Raw genomic sequence first — 27657 nt, 5'->3', positions numbered from 1 at the left:
GCTTCGGCGGGTCGGTGTGGACTTGTTGGGCCAAAGGCCCTGTTTCCACACTGTAAGTAATCTAATCTAATTAACTTGTCTGTAAGTAAACTTTAGTATTCACTTGGCTTGAATATAATGGTTTAACAGTGTGGTGTGCTTTTGCCTTTAATAGTTACCTGACTTAGAGTGTCTCAAAGTGTGGTGAAAATGGACTTAATGCAAATGTTCAAGAGGGAATCAAACTCAGCCACCTCATGGACTGCAGTGGTTCAGGAAGACATCTGACCACATCCTTCTCAAGGACAATGGGATAAAGGGTAACAAATGCTGGTCCTGCCAATGACACTCAAATGCCAAGAATAGATTTTCTTTAAATGTGTACATGAAATGAAAAATATTTACAAGGCAATGGGGAGTGTTTAGAGGTCTAGATACCTCTTCCAATAAAGTCGAATAGGTTTGTTGGACCAAGCAGCTGTACTGTAGGTTTCTATGGCTCTATTCTGCAATGAGATTCAAATTAATGACACAAAGGCCACACCCTTTCCACACCCACAGATATGCATTTTCCAGCGTTAGGATGGTAATTGGGAGTGAGAGACCTGGCTGTCTTCTAGTACTTTTTGCTCCCCAGTTCAAGGATGCTGGGGCCACCAATTGTTGTCTGAGATTAAGTCAGGCACACACTTGTGAATGCTCTGAATGGTCCAGCAGTACTTTGACAGCACACTTACTGACTGACCATCAAGGATTTGAAGTTGATGGTGATTTCATTGTAGGCAAATGAGCTGTTAACAGCATAAACAGCTTGATCACTTCTGTTTTATTTTTGATTTCTTTTGGGTGTTTAATGGAAATGAGCCAATATAGAGCATGAAAAGCTCCTCTTGGAAACGGCTCTGTGACAGAATCTGACAATTTATCATCTGTGCTGTGACAGTACCCCGTAAATTTAATCCTAATTCACCATCTGTGCATCTATGTACAGTGAGTATGTCACTATGGTTTTTGCATCAACTTATCTTTGCTGTGACTTTTTAAATATATATATAAAGTTCCACAATGACATCCTCTCTGTAGTCTTTGATGCACTGATGTGAGAGTGAACATTTTGCAGTGACATCCACAGAACGTGTAAACAGTTGAGCACATCAGTTCAATCCTGTTGAAAGTCCCACTCCTGTCAGCTGACTTCATCAGTATTTATCACTTACTAAGCTATCCTGCAATTTAGTGCATGAGAAAAGCATGCAAGAAACACATAGAGATACAAGACCTCTGTGACTCAATGAATAATGGTACTACACCTGGAACGACATGTTTGATGCAATAATTGGCTTCAGCACTTCAAGGCTGAAAATGTGATAATTCTACATGCAATGGTTATCAAGTGGTTCCTTTCAGAAGGTGTGCACATGTTTATAACCTCAAGGTAAAGACAACATCAGTTTAGCTGCAATATTCTTTGAAGCAAAAGTAGCCTCAGACAGTGTCTCACATCAACAATAGGCACCTGGGTGAGATACTGTGAGAGAGACTGCATCTCCAGGTTAATTTAAGGGCCACAAAGAAAAAGAATTAAGAAGTTTTCACTCTGCCAGTTTTCCCTTGTATTCTTTGCTATCCTGAAGCATATAGAAACCCAATCACCCTGCAGCTGAAAACTCACACCAAAATTAGATGCAATTCCATGATTGGACAACATTTGCTTAATAACCCAGAGTGTGTGAAAAAATTACACTGGCGACCAATATAGAAATGTGTGGAGCACTTACATGTACAAATGTTAACCCACAGAGCCTTGTTCTTTGCAGACAGAATGAACAATGACATACACTGCACTTGTTTCAACCAATCAAACTGGGTGACGGTCATTCTCTGGTTCATTTCTATGGGCGTGCTTCGAACAATCAGAGTCAAACTACCTGGTTTAAAATTTAAACAAGGCAGTGTTAGCTGACACTGGAAATGTGGGGCAACTAGACATGCATACTCACTTGGAAACACAAGTAAATACAATTCCCCTGAAGAGGGAATTAGATGGAGGTTGCAGACTGCTCATATTTAACCAGCCCATGCTTGCAAGCCTTAGAAATGTATCTCTATCTTCAGATGTCATTATGCTGTTGCAACTAATCTATTAACTAATTCAGACTGTGCTAAGAGTTACACCCAAATCTATGTTAAGGTCAGAAACTGAGCCTGTTATATGATGTATCTGAAAAGTAGCATACAGAAGTACTCAGGGATCCATTGTAAATAGGCAAATGGAATTTGTAGTTAGAGACAGTTAGATACAGTTCTGAAGAAGTATCACTGGACTCAAAACATTAACTCTGCTTTCTCTCTGCAGATGCTGCCAGACCTGCTGAGTTTTACCATCATTTTCACATTTTGTTTCTGATTTCAGCATAGAGTCATAGAGATGTACAGCATGGAAACAGACCCTTCGGTCCAACCTGTCCATGCTGACCAGATATCCCAACCCAATCTAGTCCCACCTGCCAGCACCCGGCCCATATCCCTCCAAACCCTTCCTATTCACATACCCATCCAAATGCCTCTTAAATGTTACAATTGTACCAGCCTCCACCACATCCTCTGGCAGCTCATTCCATACACGTACCACCTTCTACGTGAAAAAGTTGCCCCTTAGGTCTCTTTTATATCTTTCCCCTCTCACCCTAAACCCATGCCCTCTAGTTCTGGACTCCCCGACCCCAAGGAAAAGACTTTGTCTATTTATCCTATCCATGCCCCTCATAATTTTGTAAACTTCTATAAGGTCACCCCTCAGCCTCTGATGCTCCAGGGAAAACAGCCCCAGCCTGTTCAGCCTCTCCCTGTAGCTCAGATCCTCCAACCCTGGCAACATCCTTGTAAATCATTTCTGAACCCTTTCAAGTTTCACAACATCTTTCTGATAGGAAGGAGACCAGAAATGCACGCATTATTCCAACAGTGGCCTAACTAATGTCCTGTATAGCCGCAACATAACCTCCCAACTCCTGTACTCAATACTCTGACCAATAAAGGTAAGCATACCAAACGCCTTCTTCACTATCTTATCTATCTGCGATTCCACTTTTAAGTAGCTATGAACCTGCACTCCAAGGTCTTTTTTTATAAATGGAATTTGTACAAACATTGCATCATTTTTTAAAAAAAGAATCATGGAGACAGCCAAACTCTGCTGCATCCCCATGGCAACTCCTTGATTAGCTGCCTGGACTGAGAACTAACATTGATTGTGAACTGTTCTTGCTGCATCTCCCTGTCAATAACGGGTCAAATCATCAGCATTCTTTTCTCATTTTGTATGAAACAGTGTCTCATTTTTCAAGACTTGTTGACTAGTTCTGTTGAGTACAAGATGTAAGCTTCAACTTTTAGTTTCCTTTTAGCAATGTTTAAGGTGACAACAATTAAAGTCTGTGAGAAAGCAAGTCAGAAACTTAAAAACAGATGGTAAGAACTTCTCTAAATATTTGAAGAAAAGAGTTAATAAATTCAGTGATTATTATGAACAATCGAATATAAGGAAATCACGGATGAAGTGAACAGAAACTTTGTAACAGTATTCACTATCAAGGATACAAGTAACAACACAGAAGCAGCAATAAATCAGGAAATGGAAAGAAGGGAGGAACTCAGGAAAATCATAATCCACAGAGAAGTGGAACTGAGTAAGTTATTGGAATTGAGGGCTGACAAGTGCCTGGTCCTGGTGGATTTCATCCCAGGGTCTTAAAAGTGGCTATTGAGATAGCTGATACATTTGTTTAAATTTTCCAAAACTCCCTTGATTCAGGGACAATCTCACTAAGTGGAAGATTGTGAATGTCCCTCAATTACTCAAAAAAGGAGAGAGACAGAAAGGAAACCACAGGCCAATTAGCTTAACATATTTCATAGGGAAGTTGTTTGAAACTATTGTGAAGGAGATTATATCACTGGATAAGTTTTAAATGATCAGGCAAAGTCAATATGGTTTTATGAAAAGGAAAAACATGTTTGACCAAATCATTGGAGCTTGAGGAGGTTCCCCTATGGATAAAGGGGAACCAGTGAATGTTCTGTACTTAGATTTCCAGAAAGCTTTTGACAAGGTGCCACATGAAATGGTTTTGCAGAAAATAAAACATTATGGTGTATGGGATAGCATATCAGCATGGAAAGAAGATTGGCTGGCTAACACGAAGGATAGAGGAGGCATAAATGGGTATTTTTCAAGTTAGAAAGATGGATGAGTGGTAAGTCACAGAGATTGATGTTGGGACATCAATGCTTACACTTTGTATAAATCACTTTGGTGAAGGAATGGAAAGAATTGTTGATGATACAAAGGTAGAAAGGAAACTACTTTGTGAAGAGGACAAAAAGAGGCTACAAAGGGTTAAAGCTAGGTTAAGTGAGTTAGAATAGACGAAGTAAATGGAGTGTAATGTTAGAAAATGGGAAATATCCATTTTGGTAGGAAGATTAAAAAATAAGCATATTATCTAAACGCTGTTAGATTGCAGAGTTCAGACGAACAGAATGATCAACATGTCTTAGTTTATGAATCACAATAGGTGCAGCATGTAATTAGGAAAGTTAATAGAATGTTATAATTTATCATGAGGGGAATTGAATATAAAACTAGGGATATTATATTTCAGTTATACAGGCATGGATAGAGAATTGGCTAACAGGCAGGAGATATTGAGTGGGGATAAGGAGTTCCTTTTCAGGCCAGCTATCTGTAACCAGTGAGGTTCCACAGGGATTAATAATGGGAGCACAACGGTTTACAATATATATTAATGGCTTGTAGGAAGTAAGCAAATGTACCAAAGCCACATTTGCAGATGACTCAAAAATAGGTGGAAAGGCAAGTTGTGAGAGAGATACAAACAGTTCACAGAGAGACATTGATAGCTTAAGTAAGTAGGCAAAACATCGGCAGAGTATAATATGGGAAAACGTAAAGTTGTTCATTTTGGAAAGGAGAACAAAAGAACAGAATATAATTTAAATGGAGAAAGATTGAAGAAAGATAGAACACAAAGAGACTTTGTGCATGAAACACAGAAAACTAGCACATAGGTGCAGCAGGTAATCAGGAAGGCTAACAGAACATTAGCCCTTATTTCAAGGAGGTTGGAGGATAAGAGTTTAGAAGTCTTACTGTAACAATACAATGCGTTGGTGTGACCACATCTAGAGCTCTCTGAGCAGTATTGGTTCGCTTATTTAATGAAATATATTTTTTCATTGGAGGCAGTCCAGAGAAAGTACATTGTGATGATGCTGGGTATGCAGAGACTGTCTCATATGCAAAGACCAAAGAGGTGGAACTCTCATATTTGGAGTTTAGAAGAATAAAAGGTGATCTGATTAGAACATATTGGATTCTTCAGGGGCTTGAAATAGTAAATGCTGAGAGGATTTTTCCCCTCAAGGGAGAGTCTAGGACCAGAGCAAAGAGTCTCAGAATAAAGGGGCTCCAATTAAAGTTTGAAATGAGGAGGAATTCATTGTCTCAAAGGGTTGTGAGTCTTTGGAACTCCTTGTCACAGGGATCTTTTGTACATATAAGGCTGAGATAGATAGATTCTCTATCAGTAGGGGAAATCAATAACTACAGGGAAAGGGCAGGGAAGTGGATGTGAGGAATGCCATGTCTGCCTTAATCCTATTGAAGGGTGGAGCAGACTTGAGGGGCTGATCGGTATATTCCTGCTCCTATTGCTTACGTCTTATGGTCATAGGGCAACTGGGAGAGGGATCTTTGGCATGTTTTGTACAGTATTGGTTACTTTATTTAAAGCAGGATGTAAATGTGTTGGAGACAGTCCAGAGAAGGTTTCTTAGACTGATAATGGAATGGCCAATTTTGATCAGTTTGGACAAGTTAAGCTTGTATTCTGTAGAATTTAGCAGAATAAAAGATCATTTGATTGAAGCATATAAAATCCTGAAAGATCTTGGCAGGGTAAATGTGGAGAAAATGTTTTCTCATCTGGAAGCATCCAAAATTCATGGATCACTGTTTAAAACTCAGGGCTGCCTATTTAAAGTAGGGAAAAGGTCGTGGAAGCAGTGTTCTTCAATATTTTAAAGACAGAAATGGAGAGATTCTTTTAAACAAACGTTTGAAAGGTGATGAGGAAACGGCAGAAATTTGAGTTTGAGTTTACAATTAGATCAGCCTTGATCTTATTGAGTAGTGGAGTAAACTTGAGGGACTGAATGGCTTACTCTTCCTTCTGATTCATAAAGTTGTATGTTTGTAATCAGAGTTGATTTCCGGGTTTGATGGCAATGGTAGAGTTGGGAATATGTTGAGCCATGAAGTTACAGGTTGAGGTTGAATATGTATCTGTGGTTGTTGATGGCCGACAGTGCTTCATGGATGGTAAAAACAATGACTGCAGATGTTGAAAACCAAATACTGGATTCGTGGTGCTGGAAGAGCACAGCAGTTCAGGCAGCATCCAACGAGCAGCGAAATCGACGTTTCGGGCAAAAGCCCTTAATCAGGAATAAAGGCAGTGAGCCTGAAGCGTGGACAGATAAGCTAGAGGAGGGTGGGGGTGGAGAGAGAGTAGCATAGAGTACAATGGGTGAGTGGGGGAGGAGATGAAGGTGATAGGTCAAGGAGGAGAGGGTGGAGTGGATAGGTGGAAAAGAAGATAGGCAGGTCGGACAAGTCTGGACAAGTCAAAGAGACAGTGCTGAGCTGGAAGTTTGAAACGAGGATGAGGTGGGGGAAGGGGAAATGAGGAAACTGTTGAAGTCCACATTGATGCCCTGGGGTTGAAGTGTTCCGAGGCGGAAGATGAGGCGTTCTTCCTCCAGGCGTCTGGTGGTGAGGGAGCGGCGGTGAAGGAGGCCCAGGACCTCCATGTCCTCGGCAGAGTGGGAGGGGGAGTTGAAATATTGGGCCACGGGGCGGTTTGGTTGATTGGTGCGGGTGTCTCGGAGATTTTCCCTACAGCGCTCTGCTAGGAGGCGCTGCAAGAACCGGGCAGTGCGGGGTTCTTGCCGGTTCTACCTCCTTCCCAAGATCCACAAGCCTGACCACCCTGGCCGACCCATTGTCTCAGCATGCTCCTGCCCCACTGAACTCATCTCTACCTACCTCGACACTGTCCTATTCCCCCCTAGTCCAGGAACTCCCCACATACGTTCGAGACACCACCCACGCCCTCCACCTCCTCCAAGACTTCCGTTTCCCCGGCCCCCAACACCTCATCTTCACCATGGATATCCAATCCCTCTACACCTCTAACTGCCATGACCAGGGCCTTCAAGCCCTCCATTTTTCCTCTCCAGATGTCCCCAACAGTACCTTTCCACTGACACTCTCATTCGTTTGGCCGAACTGGTCCTCACCCTTAACAATTTCACCTTTGAATCCTCCCACTTCCTCCAGACCAAAGGCGTAGCCATGGGCACACGTATGGGCCCCAGCTATGCCTGTCTCTTTGTTGGCTATGTAGAACAGTTGATCTTCCGTAATTACACCGGCACCACTCCCCACCTCTTCCTCCACTACATTGATGACTGCATTGGCGCCACCTCATGCTCCCGCAAGGAGGTTGAGCAATTCATCAACTTCACCAACACATTCCACCCTGACCTTAAGTTTACCTGGACCATCTCTGACACCTCGCTCCCCTTCCTGGACCTCTCCATCTCCATTAGTGACGACCGACTTGACACTGACATTTTTTACAAACCCACCAACTCCCACAGCTACCTGGATTACACCTCTTCCCACCCTATCTCTTGCAAAAATGCCATCCCGTATTCCCAATTTCTCTGCCTCCGCCATATCTGCTCCCAGGAGGACCAGTTCCACCATAGAACACACCAGATGGCCTCCTTCTTTAGAGACCGCAATTTCCCTTCCCACGTGGTTAAAGATGCCCTCCAACGCATCTCGTCCACATCCGGCACCTCCACCCTCAGACCCCACCCCTCCAACCGTAACAAGGACAGAACGCCCCTAGTTCCTACCTTCCACCCTACAAACCTTCACATAAACCAAATCATCTGCCGACATTTCCGCCACCTCCAAAAAGACCCCACCACCAGGGATATATTTCCCTCCCCACCCCTTTCCGCCTTCCGCAAAGACCGTTCCCTCCATGACTACCTGGTCAGGTCCACACCCCCCTACGACCCACCCTCCCATTCTGGCACTTTCCCCTGCCACCGCAGGAACTGTAAAACCTGTGCCCACACCTCCTCCCTCACCTCTATCCAAGGCCCTAAAGGAGCCTTCCACATCCATTAAAGTTTCACCTGCACATCCACTAATATCATTTATTGTATCCGTTGCTCCCGATGTGGTCTTGGGCCTCCTTCACCGCCGCTCCCTCACCACCAGACGCCTGGAGGAAGAACGCCTCATCTTCCACCTCGGAACACTTCAACCCTAGGGCATCAATGTGGACTTCAACAGCTTCCTCATTTCCCCTTCCCCCACCTCATCCTAGTTTCAAACTTCCAGCTCAGCACTGTCTCCTTGACTTGTCCAGACTTGTCCGACCTGCCTATCTTCTTTTCCACCTATCCACTCCACCCTCTCCTCCTTGACCTATCACCTTCATCTCCTCCCCCACTCACCCATTGTACTCTATGCTACTCTCTCTCCACCCCCACCCTCCTCTAGCTTATCTCTCCACGCTTCAGGCTCACTGCCTTTATTCCTGATGAAGGGCGTTTGCCCAAAACGTCGATTTCGCTGCTCGATGGATGCTGCCTGAACTGCTGTGCTTTTCCAGCACCACTAATCCAGTGCTTCATGGATGGCCAGCCTTGAGTTGCCAGATCTGTTTGATGTCTGTCCCATTTAGCATGGTGAGAGTGTCACACATCACGGTGGAGGTTATTCTTAATGAGAAGAGCAAAATTTCTCTGTACAATGACTATGCAGTAGTCATTCCAATCAATACTATCATTGACAGTATCTGCGACAGGTAGCTTAGTGAGGAAAGGTCAAGTAGACTGACTGCCACAGACTCAGTCTATTAGCCATGATCTTTAGGACCTCACCTGCTTGGTTGTGGTGTTGGTGCTGCCAATCCACTTTTGGTGATGGATGTTGCAGTTCATTGTGTGGCTTTGTCATCCTCAGTGCTTCTTCCAATTGGTGTTCAACCAGGACATGTACCGATTCATCAGTCAATGTTGGTTGTTTGTGGTACTCAGTTGGCTTTTTTATTGCCCATGTTTGACCTGCCCATGAGACTTCATAGAGTCGATGTTGAAGATTATCAGTCCTTCCTGACGACGTACCACTGTCACACGACTTCTGAAAAAGATAGCAGATTTTCTTCCAGTGACATCATATTCACCATCAGGTTAATAATTTAAATTCTAGATATTTTCTATTGAATTCAAATTTCACCATCTGTCATGATGAGATTCAAACCAATGCCCCCCCCCCCCAGTAAAATAGGCTGGAATTCTGGACATTACTCTAAACCACCACCTCCCCTTCAGGATAAATATTGTTCTCCCACTACACTGGTATTTTTCATATATTGTTCTGATGAGTGCAAGATGAAAAGTTTTAACAAAATGCATTTTTTTCCAGCAATACTCGAGTTCTGAACTACCAGACTATGAACATAGAACTATTTCAGTTCCAAGTATCACATCTAGTCAAAATCAGATCAAAATACTTTACTTTGTAACCCAACAATACACTTCCTGAACCCACAATGCTACTAAATGTGCCACCATTTTCCCTCAACCAGTACATCTTATTCAACACTGACATCAATAGGCATCAATTTGTCTTGCCTTGCATAACAGAGCATTAATAACCTCAATGTAGAATCAGTAGTCTTATAAACCCAGTAATCCTGATGATGTAAACAATAACACTTTACAAAGGGCTGTTTCTGGGCATCCAATATGCCTTCACAGTGTTTCACGCCTCTTTTCATAGGTAAATGGAAGGACCCTGGATTTTTCTGTTCTGTTTGAAGCTTTTGGACAACATTCTGTATGGATCCTGATACATCCAAAGCGGACCAACAAAAGCAAGTTTGAGTAATGTTTATGGGGCACAGACAATAAAAATTTGTGCTGCTCTGCCTAGGATACATCCTTCCAACTTGCTTTGGCATAGATTTTGATACCTGTAACTTCATCAGCTTGATAAATGAGGTCAAGAACTGAGAATCTTGATTAACTCTGCATCATCATACTAGCTGGCTCAAAGTGGTTACTATTACAAAAATAGATCTGTAATATATGCATACATTATTAGCAGATGCAGTGTACTGCAACGTCTTTCAATACCTGAACAGGCCATCATGGATTATATGATGAGGAGGTGACAGTGGGGACTGGAGTGGACAAAGCTAGAACAATGGACACTGCAACAGTCGCCAGACAGGGATGTTCCCTCCCTGATAGGGAACATATCAGTGGTTAGGGACTTTCTGTCTTGGATCTTCAGGTGACTGTCCTCCAAGGCGGACTGCGGGATACACAACAGCAGAGTGGCCAAGCAAAGGCTGATAGCCAAGTTTGATACCTATGAGGATGGCCTCAACCGGTACCTAAGGTTCATGTCATACTACAGGTGACCCTACTACACTATACACTCTCAGACACAAGCACACACACACACACACACACACACACACACACACCCCGTTACATACTCTCACATTTACGCAGACCCTCTCTCATACACACACACTCTCTCAGACATATCCACACCCCCACACTCACACCCACGCACACAACATCTCTCAGGCTTATACTCAGTCACACTCACGCACACACTCACATGCATGCGCACACACACTCTCTCTCCCTATTGCCCCCCACCCCCCCCCCACCCCAACACGCACGCGCGCACACCCACATACATATATAAGTCTATGGGGTGAATTTGCATTTGCAAATATTATATTTTCAAATGCATTCTATTTTGCTCAAAAATCACACAATCTGCAGGCAGTCAATACGTGTAATATTTTATAAATTCCTACTTTGGAAATAGAACCAGTCTGACTCACGGTTGGAATACGGACAGACTCTAACCTCACTTCTTTAATGCACTGTGTGAGCTGAGATGTCACTTTTTTTTATAAAACCTTAAGTTATCTTGGGAATGTGACTTGAAAGAAGTTCTGGGATTTACATATTAATGAATCAAAACCTGCAACCCATTCTAAAAGGTGAAAGACCTAACAGCAATCTAGGTTTCTTCAATATATCGTATCAGTTGCTTGACACTATGATCTTGTGCTATAAATTCTGTGTCTTATGATCCTGCCCCACTAGTAACCTGACGAAGGAGCAATGCTCCAAAAACTAGTGCTTTCAAATAAAGCTATTGGACGATAAGCTGGTGTTGTGTGATTTTAACTTCATCTTGGAATATGTCTTTCTTTGCAAATGCCTCTCAATATGTAACTGACTTTGTGAGGAGATGCAATCAAAATATATAAATGCAGGCAACAAATAGTAGTAGGAAGTGAAATGCTAAATGCTCTGTTTGTCTAAAAGTTGACAATTGTACTACTTCTTGTTGAATAGAAGCCAAAGCAGAACACTCACTGTGGTGTTAATAGAAATCAATGACACAGAGCGGAACTCGTAATCTGAATCCAGAGAGCTTAAAATGTGGAGAAGTTCAGATGTTGCAGAATTTATGCCATTACCAATCAGTCAAATGGTAGATTTTAGTTCAAAGTTTTTGTAAATCAAAAGTATATCAACATGTACATTTATATACTGCAGATTGCTCAATAATGAACAGAGACACATACGACAGCAAATCCAGTGACATTGACTTGTGTTCCTATTGGAGTGGCAGGTGCCTCATTGTCTTTCAAATGATTCTTCTGTAGCCAGTGTTCATTCTAAGAAGAACCTTTTATTAACAGACCTTTTTATTGCACAGTTAGAGTTCTACACTAATTCTTCTTCATGAGATCTTTCTACATTCGTGCTCTCCAGTTATCTGGCCTTATATTATCATTACAGTGCTTTTACTAAGACGAGTGCATTATTTCCTTTGCAATCTCATGCCTCCACTGTTTTAGATGTTTTAACTTAAACCATGAACTAATATAGGTCACCATCCACAGGACTATTAGGTGAATAGGACTTGGTGATAATTAGCACCACTGCAGCAGAGGTTTGGATAATGTCAAGGATAGAGAGTGCGGAATGTGAGAGACCAATCTGAGAGGCAAACCTGAAGAGCATTAGAATAATACAATTTGGAATTAATAAAAGCATGACTTTGGGGCTAATGGGAATGAGGAAATTAATATCAGCAGTGAAAAAGTATTGGAGAAATTAAACTGATTAAAATCTGACAAATCCCTGACACTTGCCGACCAGGAATTAAAACATTGTTGCAGAGATAATGGATACACTCACTGTAATTTTCCAAACTTACCTTGATACAGGAATGGTCCCATCAGATTAGAAGTTGGAAAATGTGATATTGTTTTTCAACAAAGGAGGGGGAGATAAACAGATTCCACAGACCATTCAGCCCGACATCAGTTGTTGGAAACATTTTGGAATCTATTGTTAAGGAAATCTAAACATTGAACTTAGAAAAGCATTAGTTTGATTCCAGTAACCCAGCATGGTTTTACTAAGTCTGGTTTGATAACTATTTTTAAGAGTTTTGGAGGCTATAATAAACAAGGTAGATCGAGGGGAACCAGTAAATGTAGCATATCTGTATTTACAAAAGACATTTGAAAAGATGTTATTCAAAAGGTTAGGGAAAACAGAAGTTCCTTGAGTTAGGGTTAATGGATAGGAATTAGAGAATATTCGTAAATGGGGCTTTTTTAAGTTGGCATGTTGTATGAGTAAAGTGCCAAAAGGGTCAATGTTTGGATCTCCATTATTTATAATCTATATTCTTGACTTAGATGAAAAGACAGAGAACAATGCTGATGATACAAAGTTAAGTGAAAAGATATGATTTGGGGAAGGCAGAAAGAGAAGGTATGCAAACGTATACAGACAGATTAAATGAGTGAGCAGCAAGCTGGCAGATGGAGTATAATGTATAGAAGTGTTAAGTTATTCACTTTAGTCATAAGATTAGAACAGCAGAATATTTTTAGCAGGTGACAAATTTCTAGGTGTTAATATTCAAAGAGATTTAGGATTTTCTTTTGTTCACGGGATGTAGGCACTGTTGGCTAGGCCAGCACTTATTGACAAGGCCTAATTTCTGCTTTTCATCATTTATATAAATGATTTGGATGTGAACATAGGAGGTATGGTTAGTAAGTTTGCAAATGACACCAAACTTTGGGGTGCAGTGGACAGCAAAGAAGGTTACCTCAGAGTACAGGGGGATCTTGATCAGATGGGCCAATGGGCTGAGGAGTGGCAGATGAAGTTTAATTTAGACAAATGTGAGGTGCTGTATTTTGGAAAGGCAAATCTGGGCAGGACTTACACACTTAATGGTAAAGTCCTGGGGAGTGTTGCTGAACAAATAGACCTTGGAGTGCAGGTTCATAGTTCCAAGAAAGTAGAGTTGCAAGTAGATAGGATAGTGAAGAAAGCATTTGGTATGCTTGTCTTTATTAGTCAGTGCATTCAGTATAGGAATTGGGTGGTCATGTTGCAGCTGTACAGGACATTGGTTAGGCCACTTTTGTAATATTGCGTGCAGTTCTGGTCTCCCTTCTATCGGAAGGATGTTGTGAAATTTGAAAGGATTCAGAAAAGATTTACAAGGATGTTGTCAGGGTTGGAGGATTTGAGCTATAAAGAGAGGCTGAATAGGCTGGGGCTGTTTTCCCTGGAGCATCGGAGACTGAGGTGTGACATTATAGAGACTTATAAAAATATGAGGGGCATGGATAGGGTAAATAGACAAAGTCTTTTCTCTGGGGTGAGGGAGTTCAGAACTATAGGACATTGGTTTTGTGTGAGAGGGGAAACATATAAAAGGGACCTGAAAGACAGTTGTTTCATGCAGAGGGTGGTGTGTATATGGAGTGAGCTACCAGAGGAAGTGGTGGAGACTGGTACAATTACAACAATTAAAAATCATCTGGATGGGTATATGAATAGGAAGGGATTAGGGGGATATGGGCCAAATGCTAGCAAATGGAACTAGATTATTTTAGGATATCTGATCGGCATGGACGAGTTGGACCAAGGGTCTGTTTCCGTGCTGTACATCTCTATGACTCCATGAGTTAACAAAACAGCATGTTCATGCAATCTCAACCAGGGCAACTAATGTGAAAAAAATAGTTGCTGTGCAATACTCTTCTTTTCTAAATTCTCTTCTAAAGATTGTTACTGAGGTCACTGTAACAAAACGTAATGATCTTTTCTCTGCATTTGACTTCACTGTAGAACAGTACAATGCCTTAACACTAACATCCTACTTCATAAACAGTTTGATAAAGGGAATGTAATGGATATTGCTTTTATGGATTTTAAGACTACCTTTGATAAAATGCCACAGATAAAGGTTGATTTAAAAAAACTGCGGCTCATGAAATAGATTCATCAGTGCCAGCTGGGAGAAAAGAGTGGTGAAGGACAGAACAAAACAAGGTCATCGTAAATGGTTATTTTTCCAGATTTTCCAGACTGAAGAATGGTTGAGAGGGATGATCTCCAAAGGTCAGTGCTGGAACTATTCCCTTTTTGACATGTATACCTCAGGCATTACTGGAGTAGCCCACTAGAAATCAAACCCTGCTATTCCCAAAGTCATCGCAAAAGTTAAATATTTCAAAATAAACGCCGAACTCCCCGGTTTATCTGACTTTCAGACTCAGGTTAACCAAAGGCATGGACCAGATTTCAATAATACCCACGGTCTTTTCCGTAGGGTGGGTGAGTCCAGAATTAGATGGTGTAGGTTTAAGATGAGAGGGGTAAGATTTCAAAGGAAACTGAGGGGCAACTTTTTCACACAGAGGGTGGCACCTTAGAGGAATGAACAGCGAGAGAAAGTGGAGGAGGCAAGTACAGTTACAACACTTAAAAAACATTTGGACAGGTATATGAATAGGAAAGGTTTAGGGGGTGTATGGGCCAAATGGAGGCAAATGGGATTAGTCCAGTTTAGGAAATCTGATCAGCATGGAGAAGTTGGACCGAAGAGTCTGGCTCCATGCTGTATGATTCTATTTACAAAAAATAATTTATTGCAAGAAATTAGTCTCTAGGTGCTGGTAAACAATCATGAACTGTCGCATAAAAACTCTAATAGTTAACATTCTAATCCCCTTATAAGCTCCGTCTTTCACACAGGGAACAAACATGAATGTTACAGGAAGAGAGATAGACTGGGATGCTAGTTCAGTGATTCCTGTTCACTGAGAAGATTCTTATGATTCTTGTGCTGGTCAGAACACTGTTTCTCAGTCTTTCTTCTCCCTACATTTTCACTGGCAGCTGGTTCACATTTAAAAAATGTATCTGTTACATTAATTATAATACATGGCTCACAGCTTCTAATCTGCCCAGCCCTGTTGGAATTTTATACATTTCAATCAGATGCCCTCTCATCCTTTTAAAGATAAATGAATAAAGGCCCAGTCAAACCAGACTCTCCTCATAGGACAGTCCGATCATCCCCATTATCAGCCAGTGCACTCCTACTACACTCCGTCTATTGTAAGTACATCTTTCTGAGGTAAGGAGACCAAAATTGCATGCAGTACTCTAGGTGTGGTCTCATCAAAGCCCCATATATCTGCAGTCAGACATCGATACATCTGAATTCGAATTCTCTTGCAATGAAAGAAAATATACCATTTACCTTCCTGATTGCTAGCTGCATCTGCCTGTTTAGTTTCATTGACTGGTGTACAAGAACACCCAGATCCCTTTGTATATCCACACTATTCAATATATCATCATTTAAATACTGTAATACTCTTCTTTCTGATTTTCATAATGAACTGTACAACTTTACATTTAGCCATGTTTTACTACATCGGCCATATGTGTACCCACTGACTTATCTTATATAAACCATCTTGAAGCCTCGTTGCATCTACCAGCCAACTCACAATCTTGCCCAAATTTGTGTTGTCAAAAAATATTGCATTTGTTTCCCTCGTCTAGGGCATTAACATATATTGTCCAAGTACTGATCCTTGTGGTACCCCTTTCGTTACTACCTGCCAGCAGAAAAAGACTCATTTATTTCCACTGTCTGTTTCCTGTCTGTCAACCAATACTCAATCCATTCCAATCTATTAATGGTATCCCACGTGCTTTAACGTTGCCCACCAACCACTTATGAGATTAAGGGTGAGAGTGGAATCTTGTACATAAATCTTTGAAGGCAAAAGAACATGTTGAAAAAGTAATTGCAAAATATATAGGAGCTTGGGTTTCAAAAGAGGAATTGATTATTAAAAACAGAGAATTTGTTATCAACCTATTTTTATTTTTCATTTGTGGCAAGCTTTGGTTAGGCCACAAGTAGTGCATTGTGTGTAGTTTTGGTCACTGCACTTGGGAAGGAGTTGAGTGATCTTGAAATGGTAAAGAGGAGATCTACCAGACTGGTTCCAAGAATAAAAGATATTATCAATTAAATTGGATTGGAGAAGCTGGGTTTATTCCTTTTTGGAGTAAAGGAAACTCGGAGTGATTTGATAGCGGCGCAAAAGGAAATGATTGGATTAGGTAGAAAAGTTAAAGCTGTTCTAAATAACTGATGATACAACAACTAGGAAATACTGATCTAAAAATTTGAGTCAAAGTTACAAGGGAATGACAGGTCGGCACAACATCAAGGGCTGAAGGGCCTGTACTGCGCTGTAATGTTCTATGTTCTATGTTCCATGGAAGATGAGAGAATAAAAAGGTTTTTTATGGAGCGAGAGGCAGTAGAGATGATGGATGATTTCAAAAAGAAATTGGATGGGGACTTGAGGGAAGTGAATTTGCGAAGCTATAGGTTAAATCATGGGTATTGGTCTAGGTTGGAGCACTCAGAGTGAACATAGACTTAGTGGGTTGAATGCCTCCTTATTAATAGAGCCATAGCTCCATGACTCTAATAGTAAATAACAGTTGAACAACTACATATCACATCCGTACAGTATAGTCTTATTTCTGGGATGGGTTAGAGTAGTATGAAAGTTGCCATGGTGACAAGTAAAATGATCATCTATACCCTCAGCTTGTGTGACCGTGATCACTACTTTGTTGTCAGCTGCATAGTGCATTCTGCCTTGTTGGCAATAATCATGACCAGAAAGCTCAGTAGCAGTAATTAGATATGAGTTGCTATAGTTGCAGGTTTTATCATTTCCCGTTTACCACCCTCCGGACTTAGAGTGTAATTCCCAGCTTGTGTAAATGAATGCTGACAGAAGTGTTATACCATTGGCGGATTTCCACTGGGGACTGAACTAAGACTGCCCAATCCTCATTACAAGCAAACATTACAACCAACAGAGAGAAGATACTTTCTGGCTTCACATACTTAGCTCAATTTGAACCTCAGGCCTCAGCACAAAGGAATGAGAGTAACTAAATACACAGCAGATCTGGCAGCAGCTGTTGAGAGAGAAATGGAATTGACATTGTAGGTCACTGACCTCTAATTCAGAACATCTTCAAAACTTAAAGCCTCTACCATCTAGGAAGGCACCACACAAACACCACCACTCGTGGTGCCCCTCCAAGTTACACATCACCCTGACTTGAAAACATGTCATTATTTTGGGACAAAATCCTAGAACTCCCTTTCTCATAGCACTATCCTCACAACACAGTCTACAGCAATTAAAGATAGTGTCTTGCAACCAATCCTTTCAAGGTCAGGTAGGGATAGAGAACAAATACCGGCCTATCCCTGCATGAATTGAAAAATATCTGCTTTCCATATTAGAAAAAAGGAATATAGATATGTTTGAGAAAATAAAAGAATGATTTAATGCAGAATGTGGAGGGTGCAGCTCTCAAGAAGGAGCGAAGCAAAAGATTATCCCTCTGAACAGGGCAAAGGACATAATTTTAAGATGAATGGTAGGAGGATGAGAGAGCATTTGAGCAAAACATTTTTCACCCAGAGGGTGTTGGGAATCTGGAATACACTATGTGGGAGGGGGGTTGAGGTGGGAAATCTTACAGCATTTAAGAAGTACTTGGATGAGCACTTGAAAACATTCAAAGCTATGAGGCAAGTGCTTGAAAATGGAACTTGTGTAGATTTAGAGCAGCTTTTTGTCAGTGCAGACTCATTGGGCTGAAGGGCCTCTTTGGTACTGTATGGTTCTATATTTATAGAGAAGCTATTTGAAGGGAAGTCCACATTTGATATGTGAGAGGCTTTCAAAGATAGGTTAAAGATAGTGCAGGATAGGCATGTCCTGTTGAAGGCAAAGAATAGGAAGGGCAAGATTTGTGAACCGCGAATAATAGGAGAAATTGTACGACTAGCCAAGAGGAAAAGGGAAGCATACATAAGGTCTAGGCAGCTAAGAACAGAGCAGGCCCTGGAGGAGTATCAGAAGAGTAGGACAAGTCTTAAATGAGGAATCAAGTGGGCTAAAAGGGGTCATGAAATAGCTTTAGTGAGCAGAATTAAGGAGAATCCCAAAGCATTTTATTCACATATAAGAAACAAGCGAATAACTAGAGAAAGGATTGGTCCACTAAGGATAATGAAGGAAGGCTGTGTGTCGAACTTGAGAAAATGGGTGAGATTCTGAATGATTACTTTGCATCAGTGTTCACTGAGGAGAGGAACATGATGAATCTTGAGATTAGAGATAGAAGTTTGATTAGTCTGGATCACATTGACATAAGTAGGAAAGATGTGTTGGGTGGGCTAGAGGTTATTAGGGTGGACAAACCCCAGGACCGGATGGGATCTATCTCAGGTTGCTGAGGGAGGCGAGAGAGGAAATAGCTGGGGCCCTGATAGATATCTTTGTAGCATCCTTAAATACATGTGAGGTGCTGGAGGACTGGAAGGTTTCTCATGTTGTCCCCTGTACAAGAAGTGTAGTAGGGATATTCTGGGTAACTATAGACCAGTGAGCCTGATGTCAGTGGTGGGAAAGTTGCTGGAGAAGGTACTAAGGGATAGGATCTATTTATATTTAGAAAAGAATGGGCTTATCAGTGATAGGCAACATGGTTTTGTGTGTGGGGGGGTGGGGGGTGGTTTGTGCCTTACCAACTTAATAGAGTTCTTTGAGGAAGTGACCAAGTTGATAAATGAAGGAAGGGCTGTTGATGTCATATACATGGACTTTAGTAAGACATTTGATAAGGTTCCCCATGGTAGACTAATGGAGAAAGTGGAGTCACATGGTGTGCAGGGTGTTCTAGCTAGGTGGATAAAGAACTGGTTGAGCAACAGGAGACATAGAATAGTAGTTGAAGGGAGTTTCTTGAAATGGAGAAAGGTGACCAGTGGTGTTCCACAGGGATCAGTGTTGGGGCCACTGTTATTTGTAATATACATAAATGATCTGGAAGAGGGCACTGTTGGTATGATCAGCAAGTTTGCAGATGACACGACGATTGGCGGAGAAGCAGAAAGCACAACAGACTGTCAAAGAATACAGGAGGATATAGATAGACTGGAGAGTTGGGTGGAAAAGTGGCAGATGGTTTTCAATCCAGACAAATATGAAGTGATGCATTTAGGCAAGACTAATTCTAGAGTGAATTATACAATGAACAGAAGAGCCATGGGAAAAGTTGATGGGCAGAGAGATCTGGGAGTGCAAGTCCATTGTACCCTGAAGGTGGCTGCACAGGTGGATAGAGTGGTCAAGAAGGCATATAAGTATGCATGCCTTCATCGGATGGGGTATTGAGCATAAGAGCTGGCAAGTCATGTTGAAATTGTACAAGACATTGGTTCGGCTGCATTTAGAATACTGTGTACAGTTCTGGTTTCCAAAAGGATGTGGACGCTTTGGAGAGGATACAGAGAAGGTTTACAAGGATATTGCCGAGTATGGAGGGTGCTAGCTATGAAGAGCGGTTGAGTAGGTTAAGTTTGTTTTCATTAGAAAAAAGGAGATTATGGGGGGAACTGATTGAGGTTTACAAAATTATGAAGGGTATAGACAGGGTGGATAGAGACAAACTTTTTCCCAGGGTGAAGGATTCAATAACGAGAGGTCACACTTTCAAGGTGAGAGGTGAAAAGTTTAAGGGGAATACACATGGCAAGTACTTCACACAGAGGGTGGTGGGCATCTGGAGCGCGTTGCCAGTAGAGGTGGTAGAGGCAGGCATGGTAGATTCATTTAAGATGCATCTGGACAGATGCATGAGTAGGTGGGGAGCAGAGGGATACAGATGCTTAGGAATTGACCGACAGGTTTAGACAGTAGATTTGGATCGGCTCAGGCTTGGAGGATCGAAGGGCCTGTTCCTGGGTTGTAAATGTTTTTTGTTCTTCTTTGTTCTAAACTCAAAGATCATAATCTCTGGATTATAATCTGAGCGATATGCAAACTGTTTTAAAATAAATTAGATTAGAGAGATGATTGATTCATTGTTGTTGTATGTACAGTGAAAAGTGTTGTTTTGCATGCTAAACAGACAGACTGTACTATTCAAAATGTGTCAGGGTAGCAGAACGGGGTACAGAATATAGTGTTTCAGCTACAGAGACAGAGATCAGAATAAATATTTGAAAGATCAGTTCAAAAGTCTGATAACAGTGGGGAAGAAGCTGTCCTTGAATCTATTTGTATGTATATTCAAACTTTATATCTTCTACCGACTGAAGAAGGTGGAAGAAAGTATAACCGGCATGGGAGGGGTTTGTGCTTATGTTGGTTGCATTCCTGTGGCAGCAGAAAGTGTAGGTGGAGTCAGTCAGCGGAAGGCTGGTTTGCATAATGGACCAAGCTATGTTCCCAACTCTGATAAATACCTGACTCAAAGATTGGTGTAAAGGAAGTGGGTTCCAGTCATAGGCCCCTGGCACCAGTATTGGGAAAAGGGCCTCTGTTTTGATAGGACTATCTCCATCTGACCCATGCTGTATCCAACATTCTCAACAATAATTAGGGTAGTAGACAGAATTTTGAACTAATTATTAAGGCCAAAGTGTCAAATTTAGACAGATGACATGAAGCAAAGAATGGAGACAAGGCAAAAGAGTATGGTATTACTATGGGAAAAACTAAACTGGCCATGACAGAAAGGAATAGATAGTATAAATCTCAGAGTCAATCCAGGCTTTAAAGGCAACTAGAGTTTTGGAAAGAAGAGGGAATATGGTGTTGAGATGTAGTGCCAAGCATGATCATACTGAATAGTGGATCAGATTTGAAGGGCTGAGTGGCCTACTCCTGCTTCTAGTTTCTATATTTCTAGAAGATAAGGATAGATTTTACAAAAAGAATAAAAGAATAAACTAAAGACTCTGGGCGGAATCTTACCAGGCCCTGAATGACATGGGCTAAGGCAGGAAATCTAGGAAATTCATCAAAAATCTAGAGCGACCTATCTCAATGTCAAGAGAAGCAAATAGCATTTTACAATAGAGTTCTGAATGTTGAGACAAGGTTCTCACCAGTGAGCAGTGACAGGCTTAATAACAGAGAATACCATTAATTATCACCCTCATTACTACCTGATGTCACCTTATTAATATGCAGTTTCCTATTTTACTACATGCCAGAGAGAAACTAGATGCTGCGAATTGTGGACATGAAAGTCAGAGCATGCCAACCTCCCTGCACTATCATGACACATCTGTTATGGTACAATTCTGCACTTTAATGCTGCACTTTTGAGTGCACCAGCACCTCTCATTGTAATGCTGCTCCAAGAACATTTTGCACATAGGAACAGGCACTTTGCTGACACACTTGGACCTCAGCTGCATCTCAGCACTGCTTTCTTTCTCTCCTAATGCTCACTCACAGTGTGCCTACTTGGATACATAAAGAGAATAACAGAGTATGCAGAGGAATATAGACAGGTTAAGTGAGTGGGGAAGGACTTGACAGCTGGAATATAATGTGGAGAAGGATGAGGTTATGCACTTTAGCATGAAAAGAGAGGAGCTTAACATTATTTACATGGAGTAAGACTGCAGGAAGCTACAGAACAGAGGAATTTGGGAGTCATTGTCCACAAATTACAAAATAGCTTGGATTCAATAGGTAATATCAAAGGCAAATGAAAGGCAAGGACAAGCCAGTGAACTATAGACCGGGTGAGCCTGACATTGGTGGTGGGCAAGTTGTTGGAGGGAATCCTGAGGGACAGGATTTACATGTATTTGGCAAGGCAAGGACTGATTAGGGATAGTCAACACGGCTTTGTGCTTGGGAAATCATCTCTCATGAACTTGATTGAGTTTTTTTGAAAAAAGTAACAAAGAGGATTGATGAGGGCAGAGCGGTAGAGGTGATCTGTATGGACTTCAGTAAGGTGTTCGACAAGGCTCCTCATAGGATACTGGTTAGCAAGGTTAGATCTCATGGAATATAGGGAGAACTAGCCATTTGGATCCAGAATTGGCTCAAAGGTAGAAGGTAAAAACTAGGTATTCTTGATGAAGGGCTTCTGCCCAAAACGTCGATTTTGCTGCTCCTCGGATGCTGCCTGAACTGAATGTGCTCTTCCAGCACCACTAATCCAAAATCAAAGGTAGAAGACAGAGGGTGGTGGTGGAGAGTTGTTTTTCAGACTGGAGGCCTGTGACCAGTGGAGTGCCACAAGGATCAGTGCTGGGTCCACTACTTTTCGTTATTTATATAAATGATCTGGATGTGAACATAGGACGTATAGTTAGTAGGTTTGCAGATGACACCAAAATTGGAGTTGTAGTACACAGTGAAGAAGGTTACTTCAGATTACAATGGGATCTTGACCAGATGGGTCAATGGGCTGAGGAATGGCTGAAGGAGTTTAATTTAGATAATTGCGAGGTGCTGCATTTTGGGAAAGCAAATCTTAGCAAGATTTATACAAGTAATGGTAAGGTCCTAGGGACTGTTGCTTGGAGTGTAGGTTTATAACTCCTTGGAAGTGGAGTCGCAGGTAGATAGGATAGTGAAGAAGGCATTTGGTATGCTTTCCTTTATTGGTTAGAACATTGAGCATAGGAATTGGGAGGTCATGTTGCGACTGTACTGGACATTGGTTATACCACTTTTGGAATATTGTGTGCAATTCTGGTCTCCTTTCCATCGGAAAGATGTTGTGAAACTTGAAAGGGTTCAGAAAGGATTTACAAGGATGTTGCCAGGGTTGGAAGATCTGAGCTATAGGGAGAGGCAGAACAGGCTAGGGCTGTTTTCCCTGGAGCATTCGAGGGTGAGGGGTGACCTTATAGAGGTTTATAAAATCATGAGGGGCATGGATAGGATACATAGACAAAGTCTTTTCTCTGGGGTTGGGGAGTCCAGAAGTAGAGGGTGTAGGTTTAGGGTGAGAGGGGAAAGATATGAAAGAGACCTAAGGGGCAACATTTTCGTGCAAAGGGTAGTGCAGGTATGGAATGAACCGCCGGAGGAAGTGGTGGAGGCTAGTACAATTGCAACATTTAAGAGGCATCTGGATGGGTATTTGAATAGGAAGTGTTGGCAGATGGGACTAGAATAGGTTGGGATATCTGGTCGTATGGGTGAGTTGGCGAGTTGTTTCCACGTTGTACATCTCTATGACTCTATATTGGCCTTTATTTCAAGGGTAATGAAAAATAAAAATAGAAAGCTTGGTAAGACAATACAATTTGGCCTCCTTATTCAAGGACTAGTATACTTACATAGAAGGCAGTCTGGAGAGGCTTTACTCAGTTGATTCAGTTTGGAGGGGCAGTCTTATGAGAGTTTGAGTAGGTTGACCGTGTACTCATTAGAGTTCACAAAAATGATAAGAAAGATTATTGAAATGTAGGGTAAATGTGGAGATGTTGTTTCAACTTGTTGGAGAGTCTCAGACAAAAGTGTCGCCTAGTTAGCAGAGAAATGAGGTGGAATTGTTTCTCTCAGACAGTAATGAATCTGTGGAATGTTTTAAAACAATTGGCTGGAGAGATTGATTCACTAAGTGTATTCAAGACTGAGATAAGCAAATTTTGAATCAATAAAAGAATCAAAGGTAGAAAAGAACGTTATCAAATCAGCCATGATCTCATTGAGTATCTGACAAGACTCAATGGGCTGAATGGCCTATTTCTGCAGACTTTTTATGTCTTCCATACTGTTTTCCTTCCCATCTATTTTTGTGTCATCTGCCAACTTAGCAACAGTAACTTAGCAACTCATCCAAGTCATCAATATATATTGAAAATAATTGTGGCCCCATCACTGGTGTCAATGGCACTCCACTAATAGCAGGTTGCCATCTTGAAATTCCCCCTTCATTTCAATTATCTATCTTACAGTCAATCCTCTATTCAGGTTAATAATGCACCACCAAATCCATGGGCTTCTTATTATGTATCTTATTAAAAGGCTTTTTAGAAATACATTTTATATATATACATATATATATATCACATCTATAACTTCCCCTTTACCTATCATACTTGTTACTACGTCAAAAATATCCAATAAATTTGTCAGGCATTATTTCTCTTTTGTTAAGCCATGCCAACTCTGCTTGTGCATTATATTATGCATTTATAAATACCCTGCGATTACATCCTTTATAATAGTCTCGAACATTTTCTCAATGACAGATATTAAGCTAGCTGGCATATAATTGCCATTTTGTCACCTTCCTCTTATTGAGTGAGGATGTTACATTGGCAGGTTTTCAATTCTTTGGGACTTTTCCAGAGTCTAAGGATTCTTGGCAGGCTACTTACCAATGTATTCACTCGCTCTGTCGTTCCTTTGTTTCATATCCTAGAATCCAACTCATCAGTGCTAGATCACCTCTTAGCCTTTCACCCCAAACTTTCCCTGGGAGGCTAAACAATTTAATGCAATTGATGGAAATGACTTAGATAACGGGACAGAAGTTTAGGTTGCCAAATTTGCTATGGTATAAAGACAGAAAGGAGAATGAGTTGTGAAGAGTATGTGAGGAGGCTACAGAAGATATAAATAGGTGAAACAAATGGGCCAAGATCCAGTAAATGGAGTATAATGTATAAAAATGTGAAATTTTCCATTTTGGCAGCAAATAAATAAATAAAGGGCACATTATCTAAATGGATAGAGATTGCAGAGTTTTAAGATACAGGGGGATCTGTGTGCCCAAATGCATGAAGAGTACAAGTCTAGGATACAGGTCCAACAATTAATTGTGAAAGCTCATTGAATATTACCAACTATCTTGAGGGGATTTGTGTACAAAAACAGAAGAAATAATCAAGGCATTGGTGTGACCACATCTAAAGTGCAGTGTATACCATTGCTCACCTTATTTAAGGAAGCATGTAAATGAATTGAAAGGATTTCAGAGAAGATTTACCAGACTAATCCTGAAAGTAGTGGAAAAATTGGACATTCTAGGTTTGAATCTGCTGGAGCTTAAAGAATAAGAGGTGACTTGATTGAAGGATACAAGATCCTGAGGGGTCTAGACAGGATAGGTATGTAAAGGATATTTCCTCTTATGGGAGAATCTAGAATGATTGGTTCATTGTTTAAAAATAATAATTTCCTATTTAAAACAGAGATGAAGCAATATTTTTCTCATTGACAGTCATGAGACTTTGAAACTGTCTTTATGAAAAGGCAGTGGAAGCAAAATCTTTGAATACTTTTTAAGACAGAGGTGGATAGATTGTTGGCGTGCAATGGGTGGAAGGTTATCAGGGTAGGTAGGATGGTGGATTTGAGGTTACAATTGGATCAGCCATGGTCTTATGATACGGTATAGTAGGCTCAAGGAGCTGAATGGCTTATTCTTGCTCTTCACATGTATAATCAGTCAAGAGGAAGCTAGATACCTATTTGTAGCAGGAAGAACATGAAGGATACTTGAGATTAGGTAAGGTGACAGGCGGCCCAAAGTAATTTTGGAACTAGGAGCATGATTCTATGGTGTAAATTCATAGAATTAAATTTGTATTTGCTAGCCTCCACCAACTAAAAGTCTGCACCTAGTTTTACCTGATAGCTTTTGTTAACGTCAGTTATCAGAAACCAAATATTTGGAATATAAACAATTTCAAAATAACTTACTAGGTATTTTTCAGGTAGAGTGTATACCAAACAATTTTTTGAAATGAGCCTTTTCTCTATGTAAATGAGATAAACAAATACTGCAACTCTTCCAAACTAACGAACATTAGTGACAACGTATTTATTACAATTCTTATCCCAGAAATGTGAAGTAAATCTGCATTTTCCTCAAGAATAGACCAAATAGTCTTTATATTGTATATGAAAGTTTATGGGCAGCAAATGATTTGCATTTAAATTGTTCAATTAAATCAAGTAGTTTTTCAATAAACTTTCATTGTTAATTCAGAAAGTGTGTTAAATTGAAAACTAGTAGAATTAAATCTCTATGGGAGCTCTGCTGATGGTTTGCTGTAAGGTTGGTAAAAGAGTGACATTTCCATGGCAAACTAGAATAATCATGTTTTATTTAGTGGTTTGCATGGCACTACCAAAGAATGTACGGCAATTGAGACTGAGAGCTCCTGTGAAACTTCATTGTGTAGACAAAAATGCTGTTGAATTATTTAGATGGACAATTAGAATCAAGGCACATTTTAAAAATTGTTTATACAACTATGGGAGTATCCCACAAGTCGTTTGAGGCAATTATTTTTGAGTCAATCTGATTAAAATGTAAATGTTTCCTGGGGGAGGTGGGTAAAGGAGGGGTATTATTAACTTAATGGCACAGTTCCAATGAGTGTGCAAAATAAGAGAGACCTTGAGATCCATGTCCACAGATCCACGAGGATAGCAGCACATATTCCAAGATTAATTAGCAAAATTTAAGCAAGGTCCTAGCTTCATAAATAGAGGCATTGAGTGGAAATTGAGCTCAGCCTTTTAACTGTGGTTAGGTCATAACAAGAGTGTTTTGTAAAGTTTAAGTTGCCACAGTTAAAATAGCATGTCAGCATTCTTGAGAAGGTGCAGAAATCATTTTACAAAATGTTTCCAAGGATTGATTAGATACCCTACAGTGTGGAAACAGGCCCTTCAGCTCCATAAGTCCACACCGACCCTCTGAAGAGTAACCCAACCAGACCCATTTCCATCTGACTAATGGGCAATTTAGCATGGCCAATTCACATGTGGACTGTGGGAGGAAACCAGAGCACCTGGAGGAAACCCACGCAGACACAGGGAGAATGTGCAAACTCCATACAGACAGTCGCCCAAGGCTTGAATTGAACCTGGGTCCCTGGTGCCGTGAGGCAGCAGTGCTAACCACTGAGCCACCATGCCACTTAGCTACAAGATTGGAGAAGCTGTTTTTCTCCTTGAAACTAAAATGCCTTAGTACTTACTGTACAGCATGGAGAATTAATTTAACTGTAGCTACAGCAGTAACTAGCTTCCAAAATTTCTAGTATAAGAAAACAAAGAAAGGCGATTGTCAGTCAGGTCAGCTGTAGAACTACACCATGTTCTTTGCAGCCAGCAACCCATTCTCGATGAGGATAAGCACCTTGCCAGGACATTCCGCATACCTCAAACTCTCACCTTTAAACAACCACCAAACCTTAAACAGACTACGTTTCACAGCAAACTGCCCAGCCTTCAGGACAACAGG

The sequence above is a fragment of the Chiloscyllium punctatum genome, chromosome 1 (assembly GCF_047496795.1).
Source record: "Chiloscyllium punctatum isolate Juve2018m chromosome 1, sChiPun1.3, whole genome shotgun sequence".
Taxonomy (NCBI): domain Eukaryota; kingdom Metazoa; phylum Chordata; class Chondrichthyes; order Orectolobiformes; family Hemiscylliidae; genus Chiloscyllium; species Chiloscyllium punctatum.
This window is presented reverse-complemented; position numbering follows the sequence as displayed.